A 23,235-nucleotide genomic window follows, 5' to 3' on the forward strand; every position below is an offset into this window, starting at 1 on the left:
TCTTTACAATGTACATCATTCACTGCAAACTAGCTTGGGGCAAGAAGGGAGAAAATATGCTGTATCCATTACCTTTGAAGGAGAACTTTAGGCAGAAGGCAGTTAATTGCTCATGCACATATTCAACAGAACGGGAGAAATTCTTCATAGCAATTGTTGGATGTTTTTTATTTTCCTGAATTCAATTGCTGGATTTTTACTCAGCAATGAGAGCCAGATCTTTGCTTCTGTGTTTTGCTCACATAAAGAAGCCTAACACCGCCTGCCACTAAGATAAAGTACGTGACTGTCACTAATTAAAGCAGTGAGCAACAGCACAGAGTTTACCCTCCCTAAACTGCAGCTCCACGAATTTTCTTTAGAGGTCTGGGATCTGTGACAGATCCAGCAGGATCCTGCTGGAGCTGAGGGATTCAGAGGAATCAGAGCCTGTTGTGAGGCTGTAATCAAATATTCAGAGCTGCCAATAATGAGTGATGCCAGTGATGGCAGTGATGATACTGAAGTGACAGTGTAGAAATGCCACCATCTTACAAATTAAAGCGAAGCTGCATCCTAACAACTTCCATGAAGATGCTTTGATGCATATTTTATTTTTTTCCATTAAATAAATGACATGCACTCTGCTGCCTGCAGCTCTCCCCAGGAAGTCTTGGAGGATGTAATTTCTCAGAGAGTTCTCCTGAGCAAGTCAAGACACAAATGAAGCCTGAATTTAGTATGTCAACAGACTTGCTGGGATGGGTGGTTTGCAGTAAATGACAGCTCTGTAGGACAGGAGTCACCCAGCAGGAGGAGGCCATCCTGTGAGCAGTTCATGGGGAGTGTTTGGGGGCATTCCCCAGCACCCCCCTGGGACTGAGCCATGAGATTTCCACTGCTGTCCATGGCTCTGGTGTGCCCAAAGGCATCTTGACTGCAGAGAACTGCCCAGATATTTGAGAATTGCCACTGTCCTCTTATTAACTGCCATGCCTGGCCATTCTCTGGATTTATATTGCAGGGCTGATTCACCTCTGATTTACACCACTGTGTCTCTGAAGTCTGCTAATGATTTCCTTGCCCAGAAAGAGCCTTGTTCCTCATCTGCCACCTGACACAGGGGACCTCATAATCTCCACCTGCAGCTCCCCAGAAGATGTATTCGCACAGACACTGAGTGCACCCATTTTTTTTCAGAAATAATGTGTGGCCAATATGAATTAGGAGCAAACTCCCTCTTTTATCTTGCCTGTAATCAATGCTTCTAGGGAAAGGTGGGATCATTGCTGTGAGTGGTTGTGTTAACATCCAGCCTGCCCTGTGCAGAGTGATGCTGTCAGATTTCAATACTGCTACACAGATTGATTTTGCACATTTTATTTTTAAGGCAAAGTGCGGCCAAAAATGTTTCAAGAATGAAATGTTTCTGCTGCAGAGGAACCAGCTGGCTGGGCCAAGGCAGTCCTGGGAGCCACCCTGGTGTGGGGGCTCGTGGTGAGGCTCCACAAGTGGGGTGCAGGACGGGAATCAGGGATTCCAGCCATGACTGTGAGGATGCCAGCAGGCTCTGACCTCATGGTTTGATTTGCAGTTCCCCATCACTTCTCTGGGCTCTGCACTGTGGCAGACCCTGTCTGTGGCCACTGGATTCCCTCAGTTCTTGTCAAGCACTGGGAGGCTTCATCTCCTCTGGCTGGGGGTGCTGCCCTGCTGTCATCCTTGGTCCTGCTGCCCTGTCCCCTGCAGAACAACCTCTGTCCCCTCCTTGGCTCTGCCATCCCTACTCTGTCTGCAGCCAGGGCAGCAAGGAACCCTCAAATCCTGGGCCAAAGAGGGAACAACAACAACAACAACAGCAACAACAAAATCATTGATTTCCAAATGCATGCTTCCTCTAAGTTCAACTTCTTCCTCTGCACATATGGCTGGAAGAGATGGGCACAGAAATTTATGAGACAGCACAGGTTAGAAATGTGTTGGTTGTGAAAGATCTTAGTCAGTTCATAGCCAGGAGAAAGGAAATCTATAGCCCTTGTCTTGGTGACAGTGTTCTTGGCAAGGAAAAATGTGCATCAACAATACTGTTTTTAAAATCTGCCCCTGTGAAAAAGAGATTAAGAGCAAGTACACAGCTACAAAACTGGGAAAATGTCTTTTTTTTGGCTTTGGGAAACTTAACACCTTGTCCAAAGCATTTGGATGTCCCCATTTCATCCAGAGTGTGTTGCATGGCTGGGTGATCTGGCAGCACAGAAATGTACTGTCAGGGATATGGAAGCAGCAGGTGGCAGAAGGTGCTTACAGAGGGTCTGTGAGCAATAATTTGGGATCAAACCAGGAGACAGCTCTGGCCAGGCTGCAGGGGCTGGAGTCTCTTCCCCTGGAGCTGCTTAACTGTGGTTAGAGAAGTTAACAAGGCAGGAGAAATGAGACCTTGGTCTGTGATTTTCAATGCTTTGCACCTTTGGGAGATATAAAAATAACCTGTGCTTTGCCAGCGGGCAAGAGAGAGGGGAGATGCTTCAATATGAGATTAGAATATAAAGGGCAAGTGAGGAAACAGATCTGTGAAAAGTGGGGGGAGCAAAGAGGGCATTGGTGTGATGAGCTTTGGCTGGAGAAGGGGAAAAGAAGTCTCGTGGAGAATTGTTCCAGGTAAAAATGTTTTCTTCTCCTGCACCAGCAGCTCTGAGCGAGTCTCTGGCTCTTTTGAGGAAACCAAAATAGGTTTCTTCTTCTGTCTTTTCCTTTGACATTCCAGCCTGAGGCTTAGATTTTCATGGAAGCTTTTACTCTGGGGGAGACTGATGGCAGACCCTCCTCCTCCTCTTCCTCCTCCTCCTCACACCCCAGCCTTCCTCCCCCTGGCCCATCCCTGCTGCCAGCTCTTCTCCCTCCCCAGGGCTGTCATCTCCTCAGCTCCCTTCCCTCCCCACGGGCAGGGTGTGAGATTGAGCAGAGCCTTCCAGGCAAGCAGCCCAGGAAATGTCACGGAAGAACACCAAACATTTTTTCCCAGCAGAACTGAACATTTCAGGCAATGTTGCAAGAAAGAAACCAAAACCACCTCGAACCCAACAAACCATGGGGATGGTTTGCTCAAAAGAGAGAATTGCTGACCCAGGGAAGTCTAGGGGGTGAAATGGTGGGAGGGGGTGGGAGGTCCCTTTTAATGCCATGTGCCTGAACCTGCTCATCTTTGCCTGGTTTTCATTAGTGCCTATCTGTCTGTTCCCTCAAGCAATAGAAATTTTTATCTTGAGTGAAACTTGAAAATGAAAAAAAAAAAAAGAAAAAGAAAGCAAAAACAATGTTAGGAAAATGCTACCATCACTGTCAGAAATATTTTGCTTTTTTCCCACAAGGCCACCACAAATCCACTTTTTACATTTGCTTTTGAAACATCTGCATTCAGAAACTGCTTCAGCTCAGCTCTGTCATTTCAGATATTATGTGCAAATCATTGCTTAAAATGTTAACATAGACTAACTTTTTTTTTTTTAAATCATAGTTAGAATTTTTTCCTGGAATTTATGTATGGATTCTTTATTTTGGGAAGAAGTGAGCATGATGGAAAGGCACAAAACCTGATCAGTGAGCAGGGGACCAGAAAATTCTCCTTGTGTTGTGTTACCTGATCAAAGGGATGTTGGAAGGTGGGAAGCTGCTGGCAGTGGGGAATAATTTCACAAAACATTCACTTAAGGCACAGTCATTGAGAATGTGAATTTTGACAGGAATTTCAAAGGAGTTTGGGGTTTATAAGAATATCAAGAAAATTCAGTGCTCATTGTTGATTATAACTGCAAGTTTTGCAAGCCTCTCAACTTTGTGCCTTTCATTGCTCATGACCCAGGGGTTTTCAAACACTTATGCACTCCCTGAGCTGTAAACTGACATTAAATCCACGTGGATTCTGTCCTTTCTGTTCAGTTTTCAGATAATTTGAAAATCTGTTTTTCAAGCAATAAATAAACAAAATAAAGATATAATTTGGCCACTTAAACTCGGAGGTGATGGTCCTCACATCCTGCCACTGCTCCTCTTGGGTTCTAACTGACCCTGGTGAGCTTTGAAAACTGCAAGCTGCTGGAAAAAACTTGAAATTTTGGATGGGGAAAGATCCTGAGCATCCCAGTCTGCTTTTGATTTTACCAGAGCTAAAGCAGAAGGTGCTGGAGGAGCAGAATTGACCCAGTCTTGGCTTGGAGGAAGGATCCTTCTGTAACCCCATCAACATGGATCTTGAGTATCTGAAACCTCACCTCCCATTAAAGTAGTAGCAGACACGTACTGAAAATTTGGGTGGCATCAATACACTGATTTTTATAGCTCAAACTCGATTATCACTTGTTACAAACAAGCTCCCAACTCTATATACCTAATGTAAGTGAAAATGAAACCATCTGTTGAATGGCTTCCCACTACAGAGTAACAGATGCATAAAACATGTGCTGGTGGTGCACAAAATGGTGCTGGTGCCTTTGAACCTCCTGTGGGAGGCCAGATTGTTTTCAATCTCCTCCCACAGTGATTGATTACTCTGTGGGTATTGCTCAAGTGCCCTGTTCCTGTTCCACCCTTTGTCAGGCACGAGGCAAAATCGTAGAGCTGCTGGGAAAAAACTTGAAATTTTCGACCGGGAAAAATTCTGAGCATCCCAGTCTGCTTTTGCTGTCATCAGAAAGAAAGGAGAATAAAGGAGAATAAAGGAGAATAAAAGAGAATAAAGGAGAATAAAGGAGAATAAAGGAAAATAAAGGAGAATAAAGGAGAAGGGGCTGGAGGAGCAGCAGTGCCCCAGCTTGGTTTGGAGGGTGGATCCTTGGGAGGAGGTGATTCTCCCCCTCTGCTCTCCTAAGAGCCCACCTGGAATCCTGAGCACAGGTCTGGTGTCCCAGCAGGAGAAGGAGGTGCAGCTGTTGGAGCAAGGCCAGAGGAGTCCCTGGAGCTGATGAGAGTCCCTGGAGCCCCTCCTCTGTGGGGACAGGCTGAGGGAGCTGGGGCTGCTCAGCCTGGGGAAGAGAAGGTTCTGTGGAGACCCCACAGCACCTCCAAGGGTCGGAAGAGCCTGCAAGGAAGCAGGAGAGGGACAATCCTTCAGGAACTGGAGGGACAGGACAAGGGCTGCAGGAGGAGAAAATTAGGTTGAATGTACAGAAAAAGTTGTTCCCTGTGAGGGTGGGGGGGCCCTGGCACAGGGTGCCCAGAGCAGCTGTGGCTGCCCCATCCTTGGAGGTGTCCAAGGCCAGGTTGGACGTGGATAACCCAGGATAACATCAGGATAACCCAGGATAACATCAGGATAACCCAGGTTTTGTTTAGCCACAGTTCTGAGAAGCCCCCCTCAAAGATACAAACTGGATAATCTTATAATATTTAAAAAATGTGTTATTTATTTACTCACAGCTAGACCTGTATGTCGATTTCATCTCCTTCTCCTCTGACTTTGTCCTGGAATTTCTCCAGTTGACACTGCCATATTTGGAAGTGTTTTTGCTCCTACTGCTTTAACTGAAATGTCCATCAGATAAATCACCTTTGGAGGTGTGAGTACAGGATTTCAGGATTATTTCAGCTGCTCTGCTTGCCCTTTCCCTTCATTGACAACATGTGGTGGAGAGGATAGAAAACAAAGAGCCTCTGGTTTATCTCAGTGGAGTTTTAACTCTCTCACTATCTTGCACAACCAGCCCTTGAGGAAATTCAGTTTGATGTCATTTTGTGTTGGCATAGACAAGTATTTCTCAAGAGCTTCATAACAGGAATTCCTGGACCATGTATCAATTCTCCAGTTCTCTCATCCTTTCCTCTGCCCCTTTGTTCCTCAGTGAAAATACAATTTGCTGCAAATCATATTTTTTCACTATCTGCAGAAACACCAATAATATTTCTTTTAAAGACAATCTTAGGGTTTTTAAAATATGTGAATACATGTAAGTGAGTTCTTTGAAGATCATTTTTGGTCTGCTGAGGCTCACAAAACCCACTGAATATTTATAACAGCCACCACAATAAAAGGAAAGGAGAAAGACATCAAGTGTAGACTAGAGAAACTGTTTAAAAAAGATCTCCATCTCTTTGGTAAATGACTTTAAATGCAGTTATCAAAGAAGCCTTTGGGAGTTAGGTGCTCAAATTCCAATAAACTTCATAAGAACATAATAATCTATCCCCTTGGTCTTCTAAAGAGATCCAAGACTTATTCTGAATATTGGTACAGAAAGAAGTGTTTATAAATTAATGATTTGCACCTCTTTTAAAAATCCAGGATAATTGGATTTCCTCCTCATGGGGAAGATCAGCTGTAGCTTGATCAGGTTTGCAATGAAAAAATGCAACACCACCTCTGTTCCCACCTGCAAATTTGGGAAGAATTGAAGGATTTTTACACAGGACCAGGGCTCTAAATGGAGCTGGAGCCCAGCTGAAAGGCTGAGGAGAGCAGAGGGGCTGCAGTCCAGGGTTCAGCTGCTTGGCTTGGGAAACAGGAGAGGGAAGGACGTGTGGGTGACCAGGTGGAAAAAAAGGAAATTCAGGTGATGCCAGGCAATGGATGTGTGACAGCCAACCATGGGTCTCACTGCCATAATTGTTTTGGGGTAAATCACAGCCTGAAAAAGCCAAGCCATCACACCACAGTTCAAGAATCTGTCCTTGCTCAGGCCTCACTCTGGCAGGACCAGGGCTGCAGTTTGCTCCTGGTGCTGAACTGACCCAAAGGAATGAAGTGACTTTCTGAATGGAGCTTGTCACGGTGCCAGCTCATCAGCCTGGCTAAGTTCATTCATTAATTACGTTACAAATACGATTTGGATGGAATCAAACCCAGGGGAATTAGGTTTGGATTGAGGAACTGCCTCCCATTTGACCCTTTTACAGGGCATTCATGAGTTTGTTTCATTTAGAGACAAATCCTTCCTTTAAAAGTATTTAAGTTAATTTCTAAATGCAATGTTTTTCACATTAAAAAGCCCCTAGACTTTTCACTAGAGAAATGTCAGGACAAATTTTTTTTTTTTTTTTTGAGTTTTGAAATTTCTGTCTCTGTTTTTTCAGCCAAACCAATGAATTTGTCTCTCAGACTTGTGAGTGTTTTCAGTTGATGCAAATGAAGAGTTTTTTTTCTTTGACTTGTTTTGGTGTTGAGTGGCAGATCTTGTACAACATGGTCTTGATCTGATGGGCTGGGCAATTATCATTCCACAGTTTCAACTTTCATGTTCCCATATGGGATTAGGCAAATTTAGGGAAAAAATAAAATAAAAGAAATGGCTGATAGGAAACAAAAGGCAATACCAGGCACCAGTCCCCTCATGGAACAGTGACCTCTCCAAGAGCCTGGGAGGATGATGCTCTGGAGATGCTCCTTGTCAGGGCTGACTGGCTGAGATGAAATATTATGTGTCACAGTCATCTAAGATGAAACAAAATAAATCCTTCTCTGCTGTTTAGTTGACTTCTGTTTTGCTTGTTCTCATCATTTCATGACAAATTGCATGATGCCAGATATTTCTGTCAGAGCTCAGTACTTTTAGTCATGCACATGTATCAGTTTTGGCTTCCTAATCATCCTCTGACCTTTGTGGCTGCACAGAATAAATAAACAAGACCTCTGAAAGTTCAGGATTACATATATTTATTATATATATATATAGGTATAGATGATAAGAGAACAATTGTATTAATCTGCTCTTTTGGACTTGCACAAGGCTGGTATTTGAAATCCTGAGAGCTGCATCCCCTGGTGCTTTCAAACCAGGATTTAAATTCTCCCTGTGCTCAGCTTTGTTAAAATAATCGGAATATTTTCCCATTAACTTCAGGGAAACTTTGAAAGCCTGTTTAGTGGAAGTTTTAAACTTTATATTAAAATATTTCATGCTCCAAAAGTGCATTCTCTGAAAAATTGTTCCTCAAATTGGAAAGGGAGTAGGAGATATCTCCTACTTAACTTTCAGTAGGTCTGTCCTCAGTAACAGACATTATCCTTCTCACTAGTATAAATTACTTCTTTTTCATCCTTTCCTCTTCACCCCTCTCACTGAATTAATTATTCATTTACTGACATCCACTAAATGAGCTGAGCCCTATTATGATTAGCTTCAAAATATGCTAATCAAAAAGCCTACAGTATAAATATTTAAATTTCAGATTTTAGTAAACCTACCTTATCAAAAGTAGAAGAAAATGAAGCAACAGAGCACATGTATTATGTATACTATTATTACAGGGATGTATGAGAAACCCTCCACAGAAAAAACTCAAATTTTTAATTAATTATTTTTAAAAATAAGGGTCCTGTTGAGAAATGTTCTTGCTGTGAGTAGGTAGGCAGGCTGTACCTACGCAGGGATGGTGATGAGATGGAGCCTGGTGGTTCTGACAGGCAGCATGGCTGTCCATCCATCCATCTGATCAGCTGGAACCAGCCCAGCAATACTTCCACACTGAACTGTCAATTTCTTTAAAAATACATTCCACTGAATCTGATTTTGGGTGACTCTCACCATAAGTTTGCAGAACTGCAGAATCATTTAGGATGGAAAAAACCTTTAAGATCACAGAGTCCAAGAGCTTTGTCAGTGATACCAGAGCCCCGAGTGGCATCTCCAGCCCTTCCTGGGACACTCCAGGGATGGGATCCAAACCTCCCTGGGCAGTTCCAGTGCCTGAGCACCCTTTCCATGGGGAAATTCCTGCTGTGCCCACCCTGAGCCTGCCCTGGCCCAGCCTGAGGCCGTTCCCTCTGCTCCTGTCCCTGTTCCCTGGAGCACAGCCCGACCCCCTGGCTGTCCCCTCCTGTCAGGAGCTGTGCAGAGCCACAAGGGCCCCCCAGATTTCCTCTTTTCCAGGCTAAACAACCCAAGCTCCCTCAACCACTCCTCACAGAATTGACAACTGAGCTGGGTCTGGTCCATTCAAGAAGAACCAGATCAGTTTAACATCCATGAGGCACTTTGGAGTGTCTGTGGGTCAGGGTGGAAGGGCTAAAACCTGTCAGGGAGCCAGGGAGAAGCTTCCAGAGGAGGCAAAGAGAAACAACAGCACCCTGAAAAACCCTCCTAAAGATGCTGATCTTGGCCTTCACCTGCTGATTGTGCTGGAAGGAAATGCTGCTCCCCCAGCACGCTTTAAAAAGTCCTGCACAGGGGAGAAAAAGTCGCTTGTTGAAAAGATGCAGCCTTCAGTGTGTTTGGTTAGTTGGTTTTGCCTCCAGAACTTCCCACAGTTCAATATTCAAATGACCATCGATTTAAGTCCATGACCTACAGCTTTTGTTCACAGGGTGTTTTGGCAGCTCAGTTGTTGCTCAATTCTTTATGTTTACCAGGGGAATAAATCCCCCTGGTCTGTGGCTGAGAAGAGACTAATTCTGAACCTCTGTTTGCTCTCATCTTTTGCAGTTCCAAAAAGTTTGGGGTCTTCATGCATTGCTATTTTTGAATAGACAGAGAGGAGGAGCAAGATGATGCCAAAATGATTGAATATTTCTCTTAACTCTAAAATAGAAAGTTCCTATAGGAAGAGGAGTTCTGTGTCCCTTGCTGCTGGTGAACAGATGGAAAATGTATCTAACAGAGGTTTCATTTCCATCAGATTATTTCCTTAGGAGCTGCCATTACTGTGCAGATTAATTTTCTTTGCTGCTGTGCATTTTTTATATATGACATCAAAGGTTCCTGCATATCTGTTTGAAATTGTTGAAAGCATTAAAAGGAAACCAAAATCCACTCTGATTTTATTTTCCAGGACTATTTCTACAACTAAAAGCTGTATTTTAAAAGCCACTAAGCAGCTGGTTGAACCCAGAAACATGACGTGCAGTGTGTTAATATGCTTTGTTTCTTCCAATAATATTCTTATTGGTATAAATCTTTCCAGAGCACATGAGAGAGCACAGAACCCCACATCGCTACCAACCTGAAATAAAAATATGCACAGTATGAAAATACCAGCAATCAATAATTCCCAAACTGGCTTCCATCAGTGGCTGTCCAAGCTTATCAGACTGCCTGAGGACAATTTCCTGCAGAAAACCCAGTCTGAACCAAGCAATTACATGAACGAGTGATGATAATGTGCTTTGAAAGTTAAGCCAGGGGTGATTAAATGTCTGTGGGTAATAAACAGAATTAAAAGTACTTAGGAAACAAAGCATGGCTCTGAACACAACCAGAGCATAGTGTATCATTACTGGTTGTAAGCAAAAAAAAAAACAACCCATTCATTTGTGGGACAAGATAATGGTTGGATGTGGGAATGTGTCCTGGTTTCTCCAGCCCGTGAGCTGAGTGCTGCTATCAGCATTTAACATGCTCGATGGCACATTTGTGTATTTCATAAATCCAAGTTGCTTCAAAGCCCTCAAAAGACTCTTTGGAAATTGCTTTTTGGGAAAGGATAGCTCAACACGAAGAAAATTTGGCTCTTTGCAAAATGTGCAACATGGATCATGGTGATACTTGGGAGAAGCCCCTGGGAGCTGGAACTAGAACATGTCAGCTCACGTTTTGATCCATTCACTTGCATCCTATTTCCAAGATAATAATTCCTATCCTATTTCCAAGATAATAATTTCTATCCTATTTCCAGGATAATAATCCTATTCCAATAAAGGATAATAATTCAAGATTTAAACTTTGATGGCTTCAATTGCTTAGCAACAGATTCACCAAACTGAAATTGTTTCAACTCTGAAATTCAAAGAACTTTTGGAATCTGGAAGGCAAATGACACATTCATCTGCCTAATTTCATGATTTCTTTTGCCTTAATTGCAGGATAGCAAAGAGGTAAAATCCACTACAAGCAGTGATGCTAGGCTGTAAAAAAGTGAAGGTATTTGACCTTTAGTAAGCTATCAGAAAAAAAAAATAATTGTATTTTGAAATAAAAAGGTTTCAGGAAATAATCTTCAGAGCTTGGTGTAGCTGTGCAGAGCACAGGGTTTCAGTCAACAGGTCCTTATTGTTGTCAAACAGATTTCCTGATTAGTGCTAAAAAAAACATAATGAAAAAATTCTATTTTGTGCCACTAGATAGAGTCAGTTGGAGCCTGGGGATTTTTTGCTATAAATATTGATCCGCCCCCGCAATCACTTTTCTGACTCATCCTCTTTCTCTTTCCTGTTCCCCTCTTTGGCTCCGCTTTTCACGCTAACGTTACACTTCTTACTCACCAAGTGTTACAGTCACTGCTGCCTCCAGCACAGCGCTAAAAGCCTCCCTTCCAAACCCGGGGAGGCAAAGCACAGTCTGACAGATCACCTTTTATTTATCCTGCCTGCTTGGGAAGCCACCTGCCTTGGCAGCCGGGCTCCTGCTGAGGCAGCACCTGAGCTGCCAGGCTGGGGAGAGCTCCCCTCCCTCCTCATGGGGGGATAGGGCTGGCATTGGGTTTGTTGGGAGATTTCCCCTTCCCTCTCCTCCTCCTGTCCCTCCACAGCCTTGTGCAAGTGCTGTTGGAATGGCCAGATGGAAAGATTTCCACATGGCAGAGTTTGCCTTTTCTTCCTCTCTGGAGCGGGATGCTCTAAAAAGGCCCACAGGTAAATCCTGAAGAAGCCAGCAGAGCTTTCCCACAGGTGTTGGAACAGGACAGAGCACCGTGAAAATACATTTTTAGAGTGGGTTCAGTGACCCTGCTTGTGACCAAGGGCTGGGCCAGCTGAGGCTGGAAGGGTGTGACCAATTCTTTGGATAAAGGCACGCAGGGATCTCACAGGGCTCTGGCTGATCCCTGGTGACATCTGGAGGTCTGCAGAGCCAGTGGCCACTCACTTCTCCTTTCCAACTTTAAATTTCCCCTGCAGGTTTCCAAGGTGCTTCAGCTAACATCACCATTTCGTGGGAGATGTGAATTACCAGTCTTGGCTTTCTGCCTTCCTTCGAGTCTGGTTCCAGGTTTGCTGAGATAAATTCTTTTCACTTCCGTGCTGAAGAGCTGGGTTCTTCACCAGTTTTCTACCAGGACAGTGTTGTCACCTTGCATCTCAAAATACTCTGCTTTATTGATAACATTTTTTGATGGATGTTTTTCAAGGAAACCCCAGATTCTCTTATCACCAATTTTTTCCTTTCATTCATTAGCCAGGTGACTTCCCTGGACTAAATAAGCAGCATTCTCCCACAAATAGCTGTTGTGTTTCATTTGTAACTCTTTTTGTTTTTCTGGTAGTTTTATTATTTTATTTCTTTCTATATTTTCAATCAACATTTTTGTAAACTAATTCAAACTCTATTACAAAAATTCCTGTAATCAATGTCCTCTTCAAAAGAAAATTCCAGCTCTTGTGCAGTTTCCAGTTTCAGCATTTTTACTGACATTGTCATTATCTCTTTTTCAAGATTCTTGTCAAAAGAAAATTCCAGCTCTTGTGCACAGTTTCCAGTTTCAGCATTTTTACTGACATTGTCATTATCTCTTTTTCAAGATCCCTCAGATCTCTTGCATGAATAATCTGTGGTCTAATGACCCCTGTTTGGTCTGTAACTAATTTATGTCAGTCACTGCCCCAGGCCTTTTCAGTTTATTACCTTGCTTCAATTGCTTTAGTAAACCATTTATCTCTGCTAGTGAAGTGACTCTTTAATTCTATACTCTGTATTAGGAAGAAATTGTCACTATAAGACACTGGCACAGATTTCCTAGAGAAGATGTGAATTCCCCATCTCTGGAAGTGTCCAAGACCAGATTGGACAACCTGGAGCAACCTGGGATAGTGGAAGGTGCTCCTGCCCATGGCAGGGGGTGGAACATGATGATCTTTAAGATCCCTTCCAACCCAAACCATTCCATGATTCAATTTGTAAATAAGAAGAAAGGGTGGCTTTGTTTCATAATTGAGGTGTTATTGTCTGTTCTTGGAATTGAAAAAGAGTTTAAAAATAAAGCAAGAGCCTCTCTGAAATGAGATGTTAAGATATTCAAACACAGCTGACAATCGAATCAACCGCTCACAGTCTTGAAAGCAGGCAATGTTTCCTTCCCAAAAACTTTCCCAAGGTTTCCTTCCCAAAAATGTGGCTGTGGGGATGGAGCCACTGTGCTGGGTCAGGCTTGAGAAGGTTTTTCAACTTTTACCATTTCCCCTTGATCCCTGCCTTCAGGTGAACTCATGACAAAGTGTTGCTCTGTGCTGAACACCACCCCTGCCCCACACTAATTTCTGTATGTCATTAATTATCTTTCCTCCTAATATCCAATCTAAGCTTGCTCTCTGTCAGTGTGAAGCCATTCCCCCTTTTCCTGTCACTCCAGGCTTTTGTAAAGTCTCTCTCCATCTTTCTTGTGGCTCCTCCAGGCACTGCAAGGCCACATTTAGGTCACCCCAAAGCTGCTCCAGGCTGAACAATCCCAATTCTCCCAACTTTTCCTCACAGCAGAGGTGCTCCATGATCCCCCTTGGGCTGTGAGCACCCAAAGCCACAAGTGACAGAGTCTGACCAGGGGCTGCTCATCCCCTTTTCCATGGGCATCTCTGCAGGGAGATCCAAAATCTGCTGCTCCCCAGGCAAGGCAGGGATGAGGCAGGGATGGAGGAAAGCAGAGGACATCTGGGCATGTGCCTGCCCTCCTCCTGCCTCTGTTTTCCCTGCTCCTCAGCTATAAATAGAGATGCCAATCTCCAGAGCTGTCAATCCAACACCCTCCACCCTCATGAAGGTAACATTTAACAAGTGACACAGATTGAACATGTAAAATGCTCTTTAATTTTCATGTAAATTCCATCTCTGCTCTCCTGAGTCTGGAGGTGTCCAAAATTTGAAAAGCAGAAAATAGAAGACTTTAAAAGAAACACTCAGCTATTTGCCAGCTTCCCTGTATAAAAAGCATTTAAATGTGCAGTGTTCTGAGTCTTTAAATACCAAGAACTGGGCTTTATATTCTCCTTTTTTTTTTTTTTTTCCATGTTCTGCTCGTGATTCGGGTGTCAATAAGTTGAGCTGTTTGTTGTCTGAGCACTTTTGCTTTCTGTTTTGCACAGTGTTATCCTTGCAGCAAGCAGCTCTACCATTCCCTGTGTTTGCCAGCTCACCAGTTAATTACTGGTCACTGGGTTGTGCCAGACTGGTTTCTGTAAAGGTGGGGAGGTCCTGGCACAGTGCCCAGAGCAGCTGTGGATTCTCCATCCCTGGAAGTGTCCAAGGCCAGGCTGGACAGGGCTTGGAGCAGCCTGGGACAGTGGAAGGTGTCCCTGCCCATGGTGAAGGGCTGGAACAAGATAATCTTGAAAATCCCTTCCAACCCAAACAATTTTCTGCCACCCAGCTGAGGTTTGGGCTGGAAAATTTGCTGAAATATTATTTTAAAGTGCTTATTTCGCTGTATTTTAAGAGAACAGGCACTGGGTACTGTAGGAGAGGAAGATGGAAATCAACTGAGGCCCCTTTTTTATCTGTCCATGTCACAGCTCTGATGCTGTGCCTGTCTCACCCCAGCTGACATCACTGCAGCAAAGCTGCCGTTCCTGGGAAGAGTACTTAGAGGAGATACAAGAGATCTCAGCAGGGTTTAGCACTTGATTCACATACTTCTGCTTGAAAAGAAAAAAATAGTTGCACCAGAGAGCAAAAAGATCAAGGCAGAGCCAGGCTGTGAGTGCCTGCAGGCAGAGCAGCAGAGACGTGCCAGACTTATTAGAGGTCCCTCTCAGGTTTCCAAAAATGAAGATAAAAACCCATCCTTTTATCATCCCTGAAATATTTTGTTTTATCCTTAATCATCCCCTGCTGTGCACACACACACTTTGCCTGGGTCCACTGGCAAGCTGGGTTATGAGCAGAGTGTCCCAAATTATGCTTCATTTTTGCTCCTGGCTTAGAGAAATATTGAAATAAGATTAAGGCTGCTTCCAGTCAACTGAGGATCTGCTTCGTTCTTGAGTAATGAAAAGTGAAACTATTTACATGGGCTCAGAAGAATGAAACCAAGGGGTGGAGTGGACAAAGCCTTGTGTTTAATTAGGGGATGCACCAGGGACCCTGAGCTAAAACAGAGCTCTGCAGGCTGATGTGTTTTCCCCCCTGTTCTTCAACATTTGAACACAGAAGACATTTCCCCTTAGCCGTTTATTCCTGGTTTTTCAATGAGACATAGAGGGTGTGGGAATTTTGATGTGACAGGGCAGCTTTGGGGCTGTTACAGTGGCAAAGTGGGGCTGGGGAATCCATTCAGAGAATGGAATACATCATTATTTATTCCAGCCTTTCTCCAATGAGAAAAGGAGCTGACGTGCACCTCCTTTTCCACATCATGCTCAGTACTGGGGTTTTCTGAGGTTTTCAAGGGGGCTTTGAAATGAAAAGGTCTTGTGGTGGATTTTATCTTTTTGTTTTTTTTTTCTGGCTGCAAACTACGAGTGAGAAGCTTATCTCAGATCTCTGGGGTTTTTTTTGGTCTTTGCCTACATTAATTGAATGATTTCTGGAAGCAGGTTGGGTTTGTGACACCCTGTAATGATCTTTAACTGACGTATGATATCAGGTGGTAAAACACTGCTCTTCTTACTGCACATTATACTCACAGAGTGTGTTTTTCTCATTTAAATGGATTTATAAATATGCAGAAAAGCTTTCCTGGGGAATATCATACCATCCTAATTTTCCTTTTGTTGAATGATGTCCAATCTCTGCTTAAAATTCCCTGTACTGATGAGTATTCCAGCTGGCAAACTAGAGCAGTCAGAGTAAATTCATTTCAAAGTGCAAATTAATATTTGCCAAGATGCACTCACTCTCTTTGCAGCATTCAATCAGCTCTCCCTGAAGCATAATGGGTGGAGAGTGAAATGGATGAGATACCTATTGCAATTCACATTAATGTTACTAATGGGAGTCGTAAATGAGAGTTGGATCAGGCACTAGATAAATTCATATGTCTCTCTAGTACTTAATTAATCAGTCAGTTTATCAGTAATTATGAATACAGCACTTGTGATCTTCAGGAAAAGCTCATCCCCCTCCCAGAAGCCATACACAGATCTGATTTTCATGGCTGAGAAGTGAACATTTATGAGTTGCTCACTACAATTCTGTTTTGTTTGTGATTTTTTTTTGTGTTGTTTGGCATTTTTTCTTTTGTTTTGTGGTTTTGTTTTTGTTTTTCCCAAATGAAAAAATTATTGCTTTTTTCTGGTTTTACTAAATGAGCATTTCCATGGGAAGCACATATTTCCACTGGAGAGTTTATGTAAAAGCAGACTTTTAATCACCTTTTGTCAGAACTGTTTAAAATATAATCCAGCAATTTGCTGAATTTGTGCATGCTGAGAGTCATGAATCACTGGAAATGTTTGTGTCCAGATGTTTTGAGATAGCATTAATTTATTATATCTAAGACAGATTTTTAACTGGTATTTCATCAGATAGTTTAGTAGATTTCAAAATTAGTGACAGATTAATTACAAAGAATTTTTTTTGTCATTTGGGGGTAACAATCAACTCCCCTTGTTTTACTGGATGAAGAAGAGAAATAATCCCTCAGTACAATGTGCTGGAATCCTGCCACCTCTTCCATTTCAGGTGCTTACTTCAGCTGGGGCTCATCTGGAGAAAGAACAGCCCAAAACACTGATATACTGAATTATCCTCGAAATTCAGAGGCGAAGGCTCTGCAGGAACCTGAGAGCACTGTGGGAGCTGTGACAGAGCAATGTGGGCACAAAGGGCACGAGGAACACATTTGGGTTTCTGCCCAAAAGCTGCTGAGGTGCTTCAGTCCCACTGGTGGCTCTGGGCACTGCGGGGATTTAGGGTTTGGAGGACTCAAAACAAGATTTCTCTTGGAGGAATCTTGGAAGCAAAGTTTGTGTCCTGGTGCTTTGGCTTCCTGGGCTGTGGTGATTGCAGTGAGAGCCCTGAGGGAAGGAGGAATGGAGAGCTTGGGCAGCTTGGAATGGCTTCTTTTTCTGGGACAGAGGTTGGGAATGGAGCAAATGAGCTTGAAAGCAAGATGGAAAAAATAATCTGTGGAACTGATGGTCTTTTCAGCTTTTAAATCTGTATCTCCTTCACCAAGACATCAAACCACGAAAACCCTGAATGTAGCAAGGCCAGGATAATGAATTTTTAGGGTTTTGTTTCTGTGGTGTGAGATTGTGGGGAGATTTTTAACAGTGGCTTCATCCTGGTTGATTTATGCTGCAGATCTGTGCTGGTCTTTGTTGTGGTGGGGTGTAAATCAAAAGCAAGAAACCCAGGAAGGAGTGGATTACAGTGCATTGGATTAAACTCAGAGCTTGTCATCAGTAACTCTCTCCTTTGTGGGTGATTAGTGGAGAATTAAATTACCCATGTGGATAATTTGAATAAACATTCTGGGAGCTGGCAAACTGACGTTTTTGGTTTGGCATTATTTTTTCCTTTCATTTAGTTCTCTCTTTTCTAACTTTAGTATGCATTATTCACTTACAAAAATGGCTGCATTTTCAGTACAAAATATGTATTTTCTAAAAAAGGAGAAAAAATGCAAATATTCCTTTCATTTGAAAACTGGCATATTAGCTGGTTTTTTCCTAAACCTTTTTTAGAGTCAGCTCAGTTTCAAACTTTTCAAATATATTAAAAAGATTGAACTTAAGGAAGCCAGCAAGATATATATATATATATATAATTTTCAATCCCTCCCTCAGTTTCCATCTGTAGTGAATTTAAAGTAGACTTGCATTAGTAGTAGATTTTCACACACCACTAACCTCAAGGGCCATTCTCTTCCTTTAAATATTGAAGATCATATTGAGTTTATACTGCAGAGCAAGAAAATTTCCAAGGTGATAAGTCCAAGGTGATTGCTTCATACACTGATTTTCTGGGAATGTGGGGGCACTAAGATATTCTGCTGAAGACATCCTAGTCAAGCTGGACAGTTAAACATGACAGTCAGAATTTTCTTTCCTCTTTCTTCACATCCTTGGCTGCCTTTTGTGGTTGTAGTGATATGAAATAAATAACAAAACAAACCCTCAGCCTGATGGGGAGCATTGCTGTGATGGTTACACCCCCTGATCAGGAGGGTAAGGGCTGGATTTTAGGGTTTTAACCATTTTCCTGTGTATTTCTGTTATTTTTTGAGCTGCTGGGCAGGGAGGGTGCATCACTGCAAGGAAGGTCCCGAGCAGCTGAGGATGAGGAGGGAACAGTCCTGGTCCTGCTCCCAGCTGGACTGTTCTCAAGGATTTTGTGGCTCCAGTTGGTGGTGGGATTGGTCTCCAGATGGTTCCCAGCAGGAGAAAAGGGGATTTTATCCACTCTGGTTGGTCCAGGGAGCCCGAGCAGAGCCTGATGTACAAAACCCCTCTCAGGCTGGGTGCGCGCGCTCTCGGCTGATACTGGAAATGTTCAGTCAATATTTTCCCAAGACAGCTTGAATTTCAGTGGGTTGGTGATGCGAGCTGTGGGGGATGCAGCAGCGTTCCTGACCCCACGGGACCTTTCCCTTGTGAGCAGCTAACAACTATTTAATGACTGAGTAGCTCTGATGTTCTGCTAATGCTCCTTCCCTTGCAGTAGCTCTTTTCCAGTTCCTTAAGCTTCCACTGCCTGCTCGAGCCAAGAGCTTTGCCATTTTAATGAGAAAGAAATGGCTCGCTAGACTCGGGCATAAAGATATTTATTTGCATTGTGCATTGTGCAGGCTGGAAGGAAATCCTTTAATTAAAGACCTGAGAGGTCGGAGGAGATAAATGGGATGAGTGAACCCCATTCATTTTTCAGTGTATGTATGAATATGTATGGTTCAACACACTGGTGAAAGCACAGAAGTGTGATTTGTGCAGTGAAAAATTAAATAATGGAAAGGAAAATCCAGAGAGGCTTTTCTGCCTAAATAACCGAAGTGAGAACAGAGCAGAGATCAATTAAAAAGCCCATACATGGCCAGACTCCCCTGTGTTAAAACACCTCCAGAATCACTGTTCACTCATCAGAGGGAGCTGGATCTCTGAGAATGCTTCAATAGTTTTAGAATATTTGTAATATATATGTTAAATACCATAAATAAGAGGAAGAGGAGGAAGACATAGTTACAGAAATATGTGGTGGATGGTGCAAGGTCCTATTTACAAACTAATGATTTTGGATTTGGCTATTTTGGAGCCACCAGACCTGATGGGATTTCAGTAATGAGGGATTCAACACACCACAGGATCCGTGGGTCTCTCTGACACTGTGAAATGAAAAATTTGCAGTTGAAAAAAAAGCATTCCAATATAAGAAAGATAAGAAAGATCAACAACTTTTGTAAAGTTAAATAAAAGACTGCCTAATTTATAATTTGATTTTTTTTTGGTTGTTTTTAATGAGTTTTATTTTTGTAATGGAAAATTCAGGTTCCTTCAGCTCAGCAGTTTCTGACACCAGGTGCTACTCAGTGCATTAAGGTAAGACAGGTCTGATCACAGTGGAGAAGTTGCAATGTGGATGGAGAAATTCCAGAAGAAGAGCAGAGCTGCCCTGAAGCCTGCCTGCCATGAGAATCTGAGCCTTGGGACAGTGGAGCAGCTGTTTGCAAACATCCCTGTGTTCAACTCAGAGATAAAGCACCGGGAAACCCTGGCTGCAGGGAAATTAAGCAAATAACATTGTGATAAGGAGTGTACTGAGAGAGGAAAACTCCCTTCTGGAGTCTGACCTGGGTGTTACCATCTCTTTAACAGCCCTGCTTTGGGTCATCTCTGCTAAAGGAAGATTGTGTTTGGTGGTAACACCCCCAGAATTCCCCCCATCATTCACATAATCCGTATTAATCCCTTGGTTCTGTGCCTTCTCATTCCCACACTTATTTCCCTGCCATTTTGGCCCCAGATCCGTTCTCGTGTGGATATTTTCTTTTAGTACAACAAGCATGGTGCTGATTTCTGCATCTACAGAAATTTGGCCCAGCCTTTACCACTGCCTGAAAACTCTTCAGCTTCTTTATATCTCTCCAAAAATACTAAGCAGGTCCTTTGTGTCCAGCCCCATTTCTTGCCTCCAGTGAATGTGCTCTGTTGGCTGGGGCAGCCTTTCCCTGGGGCAGCCTTTCCCTGGCTCTGGGAGGCTCCTTGTGCTTGGAGCATCCCCCTGTGCAGAGGCTGAGCCTGCTGCTCTTGGTGCTGAGCTCGGATCATGCTTTGCCTCCTTCATTTATTTGCATGGAATTCAAAGTACTTTGCATCAAGAATAATGACTAACTAGGGCAGGGTAGGGAGTTAAAAATAAGCTGTGACATGCTTCAAGCATTCCTTCGTGTCCACTTAGATCTGATTGCTGAGCTGCTGCAGTGACCACTGTCACAAACATTTCCCTGCATCAAGAGAAGAGTGAATGCAGCATCTTCCTGACTGCTGGGCCCCGGGGCTGGGGCTGCAGAGGAAAATGCAAAGCTGCACTTTCCCAACCATGGCACGTGACGAGAAATTATCTCTACTGGCAAATCCAGCTTTAAAACCCTGTACCAAAATCATTGCTCCATTATTTAAGGGTGTGGGTGGAGCAGGCTGATCACCAGCCACTGCTATCACTCTATTACTGATGCTCTAAAGGTTTTGGAAGAAGACAAGCTGGAGTTGTTCAGTTATTAATAGAGATGTTATATTTTATTCATTCGGAATGAAAAAAACATAGGGTGTGAGATAAGATTCCCTGAAGCTGAAGGGACACATGTTTTCAGTGCATGGAATCATTGGAGAGAAGTCGAGTGAGTGACATTAAAACCTCAGTTCTGAGGGAATCTTTTTATACAAATCTTTCACTGGTCTCCTCACAGCATCCAGCCAACCACACCAGCTGCTCTCCAGGTCCTCTCTTCTTCATGGGGACTCTTGCAAATGTTCCTGCTCCCCATTTACTGTACAAATGATTTGAGCACAGCCCTGCACCTCTGCACCACAGAAACAGCACTGTGGGATTGTGATTTCTGTCCTGCCTCCTGCCTGGATGGGCCAAAGGAAGACAAAATAAACAGGGCTGAGTTTTTGGGCACACGTTTTGCCTATGGTTTAGAGCAAGGCTCTGAACTGTGTGCCAACATAGAGTGCAGGAGGAAAAGAGTAGCACAGGCTGTTCTGTCTGAGCTGAGAGCAGGACAGCTTGGGTGGTGTGACTGTGGGGACAGAGTCTGGTGTGTTCAGGAATTCCCCCTTGTCCACAGGAGTGGATGTCTTAGGTTGGAAATAGGGGTGGGTATTCTATTCCCATCTCTTAAAGGTGGGGCAGTTATCTTCTGTTAATTGGGCAGTTTTCTTTATCTCTTCCACCACCAGTCCTCCCTCAGGAGATATCTTCTGTTAATGGGCCATTGAGTGTCACTGCATAAAATACATCATGATAAAGTTTAAAAAAATTTACATCATCTCATGGTGAGAAGCTCCACCCAGGGGGAGGAGCCAAGCATTCCTACCTGGATACAATCTGGATAACTCAGCTGCTGAGTAAGTGCACTGGTTTAACTGGGTGAAGCCTGCTCAGGACTGACAGCTTGGATGGAGCAGGATCCCACAGCCCTGGAACAAACTCAGTTCCTATTAATGCTCAGAGGCTGTGACAAGTGCAGAGCACTTGGGGGTTGACACCTGTTCAGTGCTGGTTAATCCTGAATATGTCCCATTAAAATACAATCATGCTGTCATTTCAAATGTGGCTGTTTTCTGCACAGACATGCACAGAACTGAAAATCCTACCTTTTTTTTTATTCCACTCCAGCTGCCTGGAGCAGATAAGTTCTATCAATATATCAGTTCCATGTTTTCTATCTACCAGAGGCAGGAATCCAGTGCACAGATATCACTGAGCCATCCCCTGTTAATGAGTGGGTGGATATAAATATCACACTCTGGACAAATGCATATTTTGTAATTCTCCTTTACAGATTTTATTAAGGTGAATTTGCAGGTTTCCTCCCCTGCCTTTTTGGTAACCATCAGTGGTTTTGCTGCTCATTTGCATTTTCAGCCTAGCCAGAATTATCCCAGTTTCTCATTTATTGGTTCCTGAGGGTTAATCCATTACACATATTTTTCCTAAATGCTAAAGACAAACTCTCTTTTGCAGGGAAATAAATTGTGTCATCAGGTAAGATGCTGATGCCAAAAATAACTTCAAAAATAAATGGAAAGCAAAGAAATAACGTTTGTTGGACTTCCAAACTGTGTCTTAGTACAGAAGTTTTGCCATTCAGAAAGAATAAACATGTAGAAAAGGAAATGACAGAACCAAAAAAGTTACAGGACACAGATGCTTTTAAATTAATGGGGACACCAGAAATTCATGATAAACGCCAACCTTTTCCAAAGACCTGCTTCAGGTCCCTGCTGATTGTTAATGGAATTTTGCTGGTGGGGTTTGGCTCCTGTTCTCCCAGCCATCTGCAGACTCACGCAAGGAGACATTAAAACTGGTACCATCTGTGGCTGATAGTTTACAAGCCTTAATTAGTCAAAGTTTATCCTTACGCTGAACACAACCAGCGTGTTTAGCTGACAGTGGGCCCACACGTGTCAGCAGGGAGATTTCCTCTGTCTGCCTTCGTCCGTGTCGCAGGAGGGGGGCTCCAAGGACAAGGCTACAAAAGGCTGCAAAGAGAGACTTTTCCCCGTGGCAATCCAGGGACAAGCTTATCACAGACATTCTGGTGTATCCCGTGGGAAAACCACTCTGTAACCTGCTAGCAGAGAGCGGAACACTTGTAATGCTTCAGCTAAAATGGGTACTTGGGGTGATGCCTTGGTGACATCTGTCATCCCCAGCACTGTCACACAGAAAGGCTTTAATGTCTAGAAAATCAGTTTTAACAACTTCAGCCTTCTTTGAATTGTGAGCAAGACACATCTTGGGCTGGGATTCCTATAATCTGATTTTAGGCAGGTTTGACAGCTAGTTTAGCAGGATTGTTGGTGATTGTTCCCCCCCTAAGATAAGAGCCAGATGTCTGTCTCTCTCTTCTGACTGGAGGACTTGTTTTGATTCAACTTCTTTCAATCTCAGGTGAGGGCAATTCTTTGATGTAGAGGCGCTTTACAATATTTTTTATTGCTTCCACCCTCACTCTGTCAGGATTTAGCTTCAGGTGCCTGGAATTAAACACCAGCAGGGCAATCCTTAATGTCATTAACAGATCCAGTTAATGGATTTTCCTTGCACTGGTTTCACCCAGCTCTGCTCCAGGAGCATCACCAGAGTTAGGCCAGGGGCTTGCTCCAAGCAGCTCTGCTGGGGAAAGGAGATAGCAGAGAATTTATCTCTGAGGTTAATCCTCCTGAAAGCTGGGGGATCA

The sequence above is a fragment of the Pyrgilauda ruficollis genome, unplaced genomic scaffold (assembly GCF_017590135.1).
Source record: "Pyrgilauda ruficollis isolate IOZ18807 unplaced genomic scaffold, ASM1759013v1 scaffold57, whole genome shotgun sequence".
NCBI classification, from domain to species: Eukaryota; Metazoa; Chordata; class Aves; order Passeriformes; family Passeridae; genus Pyrgilauda; species Pyrgilauda ruficollis.